The sequence below is a fragment of the Tupaia chinensis genome, unplaced genomic scaffold (assembly GCF_000334495.1).
Source record: "Tupaia chinensis unplaced genomic scaffold, TupChi_1.0 Scaffold144022_1, whole genome shotgun sequence".
NCBI classification, from domain to species: domain Eukaryota; kingdom Metazoa; phylum Chordata; class Mammalia; order Scandentia; family Tupaiidae; genus Tupaia; species Tupaia belangeri.
This window is the reverse complement of record NW_006203874.1, coordinates 440,198-448,520: the sequence shown is the minus strand read 5'-3', so window position 1 is coordinate 448,520 and position 8,323 is coordinate 440,198. Positions and strand designations below refer to the sequence as shown.

Here is an 8,323-nt window from a genome sequence, read left to right as displayed (position 1 = left end):
AGGTCGGAGCGCGCGGGCGTGGTGCGGGAGCTGTGCGCGCAGCCGGGCCAGGTGGTGGCCCCCGGGTGAGTGGGCCGGCGGGGCGGAGCGGGCGTGGGTCCGGGGGTCCTGGGGGGGACCCGGGCGGCACGAGCGGGAGTGTCCCGGGACTGCTGGGCCCTTGGGGCTGCTCGCGGTGAGAGCCGCTGGGAGGCAGGTCGATTGCTGCTTGTGTTTCTGGGGCTCTGGGCTGCCGTGGTAGCAGGGCGGCACTGTGGCGGGTACAAGCTGGTAGGCGTGGGCACGTCTCTGGGTTCTTGTAAACTGTGAGACGCGGTCGTAAAAACCTGGTGCGATTCTGCATCACAGCTGAGGGGGCGGCTCCCAGGCCGCTGTGGCCGGCAGGGACCCCTAGGCTGACCGCGCAACAGGCATCGCAGGCTGGAGGAGCAGGGTGACGGGTCTCTGTCAGGCAGCAGGCCCCGCAGCTGTCCGTGCGGCCCGAGCACACAGGGTCATGTGTTCTCCCAGCTGCTGGCACTGTCAACATGCTCCCTGTGTGCGCAGTAGGGGCTCCTCATGTGCACAGTCTCCAGGCTCCTAGTCAGGGCTCCAGTGCACGCAGTCGGCGCTCTTCACGTGCACATTCTCCAGGCTCGTAGTCAGGGCTCCAGTGCACGCAGTCGGGGCTCCTCACGTGCACACACTCCAGGCTCGTAGTCGGGGCTCCAGTGCACGCAGTCGGGGCTCTAGTGCACGCAATCGGGGCTCCTCACGTGCACAGTCTGTGCACTCGCTGCACACACTCTAGGCTCATAGTTGGGGCTCCTGTGCACGCAGTCAGGCTCCTCGTGTACACAGTCTGTGCTCTCGCTGCACACTCTCCGGGCTCATGGTCGGGGCTCCCCGTGCACGCAGTCGGGCTCCTCGTGTGCACAGTCTGTGCTCTTGCTGCACGCTCTCCGGTGTTCTGGCGTTCACACACTCCAGGCTCGTAGTCGGGGCTCCAGTGCACGCAGTCGGGGCTCTAGTGCACGCAATCGGGGCTCCTCACGTGCACAGTCTGTGCACTCGCTGCACACACTCTAGGCTCATAGTTGGGGCTCCTGTGCACGCAGTCAGGCTCCTCGTGTACACAGTCTGTGCTCTCGCTGCACACTCTCCGGGCTCATGGTCGGGGCTCCCCGTGCACGCAGTCGGGCTTCTCGTGTGCACAGTCTGTGCTCTCGCTGCACACTCTCCGGGCTCGTGGTCGGGGCTTCATGCACACAGTCGGGCTCCTCGTGTGCACAGTCTGTGCTCTCGCTGCACACCCTCCGGGCTCGTGGTTGGAGCTCCCCGTGCACGCAGTTGGGCTCCTCGTGTGCACAGTCTCTGCTCTCGCTGCACACCCTCCGGGCTCGTGGTCGGGGCTCCATGCACACAGTCCGTGCTCACCATGCTGTGCCCCTAGGTTTTCTCCTTTTCCTCCCAGTGGAGAAGGGAGTGCTCCTGTCATGGGGTGGGCAGCGGACTTTCTCTGGTAAGGTCTTCCAAAGGAGGCCCAGGACAGCATCTGGCCTGTCTTTCCTGGCTCTACTTCCCAGATGGCTGGTGTGTTCCAGAGAGGCGGAGCCTGGACTCCCCACGGGATGGAGGGCACCGAGCCCTGCGTGGGCAGGCCGTGGGCTTGGGGCAGCAGCTGCTGTGGCATACCCTGCCCCAGGTAGCTTTCGGTTGGGGCGGGAGGGACAGCAGGTGGGGTTGGACTTGTGTGTGCGCCGAGCAGAAGCCCCAGATTGGCGAGCTCTTCTGTTTCCCGTCCTCTGACTGGCGGAAAGGACCACAGAGGGCCAGGTCGAAAAGGCTCTATAGCTGTTGGTGGTGACTCCGTGTTCATGGGCTCCTCGAGCCTGCCCAGGCTGTGGTCCTGCCTGGTCAGCAGAGTGGGTAGTTTGAAGACCAGCTTCCAGCAGCAGCTGTTTCCCTCTGGGCGTGGGGTCCTGGGGTGTCATGTAGCAGTGGCTCAGTTCAGGGTGCTTCGGGGCACTGACAGATTTGGTTGATGTGCCTCGCACGGGGTCAGGTGGCACTTCCAATCAGCTCACTCCTCTGCTCACAGTGTCTGCTGCAGGTGACCTTCCCTCCGCCATGGGGAAAGCCAGGAATGACGTCCCTGGAGCTGAAGTGCCCTGCCCTTCGTGCGCTCACATGCCCAGGGGCCTAGGGCGACGTGGCCCTGGCAGCCGTGTCTGCGCTGTTCGCCGGGGAGCCTGAGCTGTTGGCGCCCCGAGGTGGCTGTCCACAGCCCTGCTTGGCTCTCCGTGATGCCACGGCAGCCTGTGGGCAGCAGTGAAGCCCAGGGTAAGCCACGTGGTGTGGCTTCTGTGAAACACCACACACTCGGAGTGCCTGGCCGATGCCTGCTGGGGGCCACACCTCCGTGGGTGCCTGTCCAGAGAGCAGCACGTGGAGAGGCCCAGCCTGGGCCAGCGGCACTCTGCAGTGGGCTCCCGTGATGGGTCGGAGCTCTGCCGTGGTCGAGGCCTTTCTAAGGGGCAGGTTGAGCCCCTTGTGGTCCCGCGCTGTGACCCCACCCAAGGTCCACAGTGGTCCCCTGGTTCGCCTCCTCGTCTGTGGGCGCCTCTGGGATTCTGGCCATGGGGAGCTGCCGCCCGAGGAGCCTGAGCCTAGCACGTCCGTGTGACGAGGCTTCCCTGTGTCCTCTCTCGGGTCCTTCCTCTGCCGTGTCCAGGGGCAGCCCCTCACCAGGTGGAGGTTGAGCACGGCCAGGCAGAGGGCTGGTAGGACACGCCCGCTCCTATGGACCCAGCAGCCGTGCCTGCCCTTGTGCTGTGCATTGGCGAGGCTGGTCCTGAGCCTTGGCTGTGGACGGGGTCCGGGCCCTCACAGTCTTGCTGGACCTTGGTAGCTCTGCCTGCTGACTGGTCAGAGGAGGGCCAGCCCACAGTGCTGAGGCCGCGGTGGCGACGGCGTGTGGGGCTGGAGGGAGGACAGGGGCGTCTCTCCGGAGGCTGGTGTCCCCCACTCTGCAGGCTGTGTGCAGGGTTCAGGCCCGCCATCCTGGGGTCTGGGGTTCCCACCTTTGTTTCTTGCCGTCATCTTTAAGGAGTGAAGCAAACCTGGCCCAGCAGGCAGCGTGGCAGTTAAGGCGCTGGGTCCCACATGGCCACCGCTCCAGCTGGAGTCCTGGACCTGAAGGCTAGAAAGCGCGTGGGACACGTCTGCATGTGTGCCCAAAATCCTGAGAGGAAAATGGTCAAGAAGGGACTGTACTGGGGCCATCCTCCCTGGGGGTGACTCCGCTTTCTCTTTCTCCCTCTAGTGAACATACACACCCTCTGGTGGGAAAAATTATTTTTAGTAATTATCCACTTTATTTTTATTTGATTAATATTTTTTAAAATGTCATTAGAGAGAGACAGAGAAAGGGAAAGTGAGTAAGCAAGCCACCAGGTCTGGGACTCCAACTATGGTCAGCCACGTGGAATCCCAGCCCTTAACCACCATGCCACCTGCCAGCCCCTGTGGCAGAAATCTTAAAAAGAAAAACAAGATGCAGCGCTGGGAGAGCAGGTGCTGGCGGGACACTAGGACAGACTGGCCTCCCGACCTCTGGTCTGGAGGCCCTTGGCCCTGCTCGGTGGAGGCCGCGTGCAGGGCTGAGAGCTGAGTGTGCCCCTGAGCGGCGGCTGGCAGGGCTGTCCACTCTGGGGCAGGGAGAAGTACGCGTGGATAAGTGGCCCTGTGTACTTTGCTGCTGGTTATCGAAGCCGAGCACTGCAGAGGTGACGGCGCCCGTGCCCTGTGGCACCCCCACGTATGCACAGCAGCTGGGAGGAAAGGCAGGCAGAGCCCCTCAGAGCCAGGTGCCTGTGGCTGCCAGCAGCCCACCTGTCCTGCCCACACTGGTGCTCGTTCCTAGACAGAGGACAGCGGGGCTTGAAGACACCAACAGCGTGTGCTACCGCGGTCACCAGGCGTCACCTGGTCTGCGTGGGTTGTTTCCTTTGCTGTGTCCTGTTGGGCAGAAGCAGAGCTGTCCTCACGGCAGACACCAGCAGGCCCGGCGGCTCCTGACGCTGAGACGCTGAGCACACAGGCTCTCCCATGTGGAGTGGCTTGTGGGACTAGTGTCCCTTGGCTCTGGGCTCTCTTCATAGGCTGTTTTCCTCCCCCGGGGACCTCAGAGTGGGGGGAGTCGGGAGACCGATGGCTGCTTTTTTCACAGTTATGTGAATTGAAATTAGTTTCACCCAAAACATTCTGGCACTTCACTGTCAGAAACTCATGCACTTGTCCAATGATGGTCGCCGTGTGTGCAGAGCTTCCTGCCGTGTGCATGCGTGTGTGTGTGTCCACTGACAGGGCACAAACATCCCCACAGAAAGGGAAGTGTGTGTGGGTGTCCACAGACGTCCCTAGAGAGAGGGGAGCGTGTCAGCGGGGAACATGCTCTTGAGTAAGGGCCACCGCAGTGGCGGGGGGGCAGGTAACCGCTGCCTGGCCAGCCTGGGTGCCCTGCGTCCCGGGGCCTCGGCCAGTGTCGCAGTGAGAGTGGCTGACAGCCGCGGGCAGAGCTGTTGAGGTCTCTCTGGCAGTGGCACCTCGGCTGCCTCCAGGGCCCTGCTGATTTCTCGAAGGTCCCCGAGAGCCTCAGGAGTGCAAGGACCACACGGGTGCCGCTCTGCAGTGGGCCTTTGCATGCTCTCGGCGCGGCTCAGCTGGTGTGGGGCAGCACCTAGGAACCTCGTCTGGGAAATACGGGGCTTCCTTCTCCTTTCTTCTCCTTCCTGGTGTCGACGATCGTGATGATCCAGCAACTACTCCGGTCACGTGTCTTACCCTCCCTGCTGGCGTCGGCACGGTCACTGGTCACGAAGACACTCGTGTCTGAGACTCGGGACCCTGCACTTTGATCGAGCCCTTTCCTGGGCGGTCCCACAGTGCTCCCTGGTTTTACTCACCGGAACCGCAGGGCCTGCCGCTGCCTCTGCTCTGCGGTGCGCGCGTGGCCATTCCTTGGTAAGGAGGTTCTGGGTTCTGGGTTCTGGTGCTGCTCATCTGACCTTGGAGCAGCGGCCTGTGGGCGTACGTGCCTGCGTTACCCCGTTTACCTCCGTGTGCCTGTTTTCTTTTCAAGGGGATTATGTAGGGCCAGCAGGTGTCATGGTGATTGAAGTGCTGGATTCCTACATGGCTGACCATGGTTCAAGTCCCATACCCAGTGACAAAAGTCATGCCAGGTGTGTGTGCATGCATGTCCGAAATCCCTAGAGGAGAGTGGGGGAAAAGTGAGTGTGCTGTAGCCTTCCTCTGTTTGTGTGTGTGTGTGTGGGGGGGTGATTTCTCACATTCCCTGTCTCTGTGTCTCTCTAGTGAGCACATGTACCCTATGGCAAGAACCTAAAAATAAATAAATAAAAATGTTTTAGGAAGGGATTATTTGAAATGATCAAGTATCTGTGGACAGAGGAACGGGCACATCTTCAGTTTTATTTGTATTTAAAACCGCAGAGGTACCAGCAGTTAGCGTAATGTCTGTCGCTGGACTCCCATGTAGTTGACCGCAGTTCCACTACCAGACCCGGAGGCTTAAACTCATGCCGGGCATGTGTTGCCCAAGATCCGGAGAGGAGAATGGAAAAGGGATTGCGGCATGGGCATCCGCCCCTTTGGGGTGACTTCTCGCTTTCTGTCGAGCGCACATGCCCTATAGTAAAAAAACCTCTGGGGAAAAAAAAAAAAAAAACCTGCAGAAACACCTACATCCGATCAGCAGGTGATGTGATGGTTAAGGCTGTAGGCTCCCATGGTCAACCACAGTTTGAATCCCAGACCCAGCAGCTTGAAAATTACACTGGTTGGAGCCAAGAGGTGGTATGGTGGGCAAGGTGCTGGCCCCCACACGGTTGACTGCATTTGAGTCCAGACTCGGCACCTTGCTCTCTCTCTCTCTGTCTCTCCTTGGTGAGCACGTGTACCCTGTAGCAACTTAAAAAATAATACTAAGTAAATTAAATAAATAAATCTAAAAAAGGAAGAAAAGAAAATCATGCTGGGCACACGTGTGCATGCCCAGAATCCCCAGAGGAGAACAGAGGAGGAAGGATTGAGGCTTGGCCATCCCCCCGGGGGGTGATTTCTCCTTTCCCTGCCTCTGTCTCTGTCAGTCCCTCTCTGGAGAGTGCAGACACCCTGTGGCAAGAGCTTAAGATGAAAAACAGCAAAGCCCACATCAGAGCTTAGGAACCACAAATGGTTCGAACCCTTTGTCTCAGAAGGAGTGCTTTTTACATCAGGGGAAAGACAAGTGGAACAAATCCATTCCAAATACTTAACATTCCAAATAAGGCTACTTTGTCAAGATCGAAGAGGGACCTATTATTTCTTTAACGCGAGCAGGTGTACGCATGTACTTGTGGGAGACACAGATAGGTGAGGCTCTTGCCTCCCCGTCGGGCATGGTCACGCACAGTCCCTTCTCTTCCGTTTCTCCTTCCCGTAGGGATTCGGGCACGCACACGTGCATACCCAGCATGTGGAAAAATGAGTTTCTGGTGCAGGGTTCGAACCTGGTCAGCCCTGTGGGATCTGGCTCCCTTAACCACTAGGCTACAGGGCCACCTCCGTAGTGGGTTTTACCTGTTACTTGTCTAGCATTATATCTGCACAGCATTCCTGACAATTCAAGAACAATGAGCTAAAATTTGACAGGCGTATTGCAACAGCTCTTAAAGCCTTCCGGTAATTCCATGCGGTGCTTTAAGTGTGCAGCCAGTGCTGGTCCTGGTCACCGTGATGCTCCGTGTTGGCTGTGAGTCGGTGAGCACTTGGCACTGCCATGTGGGGCATGTGCAGGGATGGGGTCTTCAGAGTGGCTGGTGAGCACGGCAGCCGAGGCACTGCTGCTGGGGCCGGCACTCGGGCTGCAGGCCGAGGACAGGGCGACCCGAGCCAGCACGCCGTCTCCTTACAGCCAGCACGCTTCTCGATTTCACGTTGGTTGTACCAAGCCCCCAGACAGGCGGCACCTGTGCGTGTCGCCGGCCCAGACAGGGCTGCCCGGAGAGGGAGCAGAAGGGGCGTGTCCCTCCGCCCCTAGGGCGATCGTCTCCGATCCGTCTCCGATCCGTCTCCGATCCAGCAGCGTGCGCCTGAGGCCGAGTCCCCTGGCAGTCCTGCTGGCCCTTGTGGCGAAGGCAGGCCTCGGCCGTCCCTGCCCTCTGCTGTGGCTCAGACCTCTGTCCTCTCCTGTCTCTGCTTCGCTGCCGCTCGTGCCCCAGAGCCCCCTGAGCTCAGCCGTCCTTGGGGCATTTGGGTGGGAGGGCACAACACACACTCCGAAGGCACGTGACTTCAGTCATCCATGACGGTGACCCTGTTGCCTGCTTGAGGGCCTGCCCACCAGGGCTCCGCAGGCACAGCCCATGGGAACCAGGAGCCCTGGCCCCGCGGGAGGTGCTTAGCTGCTCTGCAGGTCCCTGAAACCACCTCTAGCGTCAGTAGTCAGCTGAATCGCTCATCCCAGCAGGTGGCCGTGGCGAGGGTACCCTTGCCATCCCTCTGCCTTTCTGCTCTAAGAACAGTGGTGCAGGACATGGCAGGAGGGCGTGCCTTGTGGGTGGGCCATTTCTGCCTGTCTGGAAGCTTACTGGGCGGGCTGGTCCCCAGCAGCAGCTCTGCCTCTGCACAGCCTCAGGCTGCATCCCGCTCTGCCTGCTCCTGTCCCAGCACCAGCCGTGCACCTGCTCTCTCCTGGTGGACTGTGGCCCTAGGACACCAAGGTCCGGTGCAGACAGTGCACCCTGCTCTTGCCAGATTCATCCACACTAGGGACATCCGGTATTCGAGGGAGCGCGAGGCTCTCCTTGTCTGAAAGGAAAGGGGCTGACTGAGAGCCCGCATACACAGTGGGGGGTGGCGGGGGAGCCCAGGGCCCCAGGCTGAGTCCACTGAAGGGGCCTAAGCTCAGCCTGGTGGGGTGTGACAGCCGGGGGAGCCCGGAGTCCTGAGCTCAGCCTAGTGAGGTATCGCACAAGGGAGCCCAGGGCTCAGCACTCAGCCACTGTGGAGGGTGGACGGGTCTGTGACGACACGTGTCCTTGGGGCACTGTGGGGTTGCAGGGCCTTTTCTCAACCTGCACAGCCAGGACCTCTCGGGTAGAGAGCAGTGGCTGGCCAGCCGGCCCTCACTGCCCTCCCTGCCCATGGCTGCCCTGGGGAACGTGAAGGAAGATGCTCTCTGTGAGGAGGCACCAGGTTCCCCATGTGGCCCTTGGAAAGTGCGGGAAGTGCAGTGTCCTAGCCTGAACCTGCTGTGTCACGGGCAGCAGACAGGCCA

The 8,323-nt window shown here is 60.5% G+C and overlaps 1 protein-coding gene across 2 annotated transcripts in view; it reads left to right on the top strand.

Annotated features, from left to right (window-relative positions):
• Positions 1–6: 6 nt before the first annotated feature.
• Positions 7–8,323, top strand: part of CTDP1 (CTD phosphatase subunit 1) — a gene marked incomplete in the record, with an annotated part of 42,801 nt that continues 34,484 nt past the window's right edge. For both annotated transcript variants that reach the window (XM_014583083.1, XM_014583082.2), the window contains 1 exon segment: positions 7–65.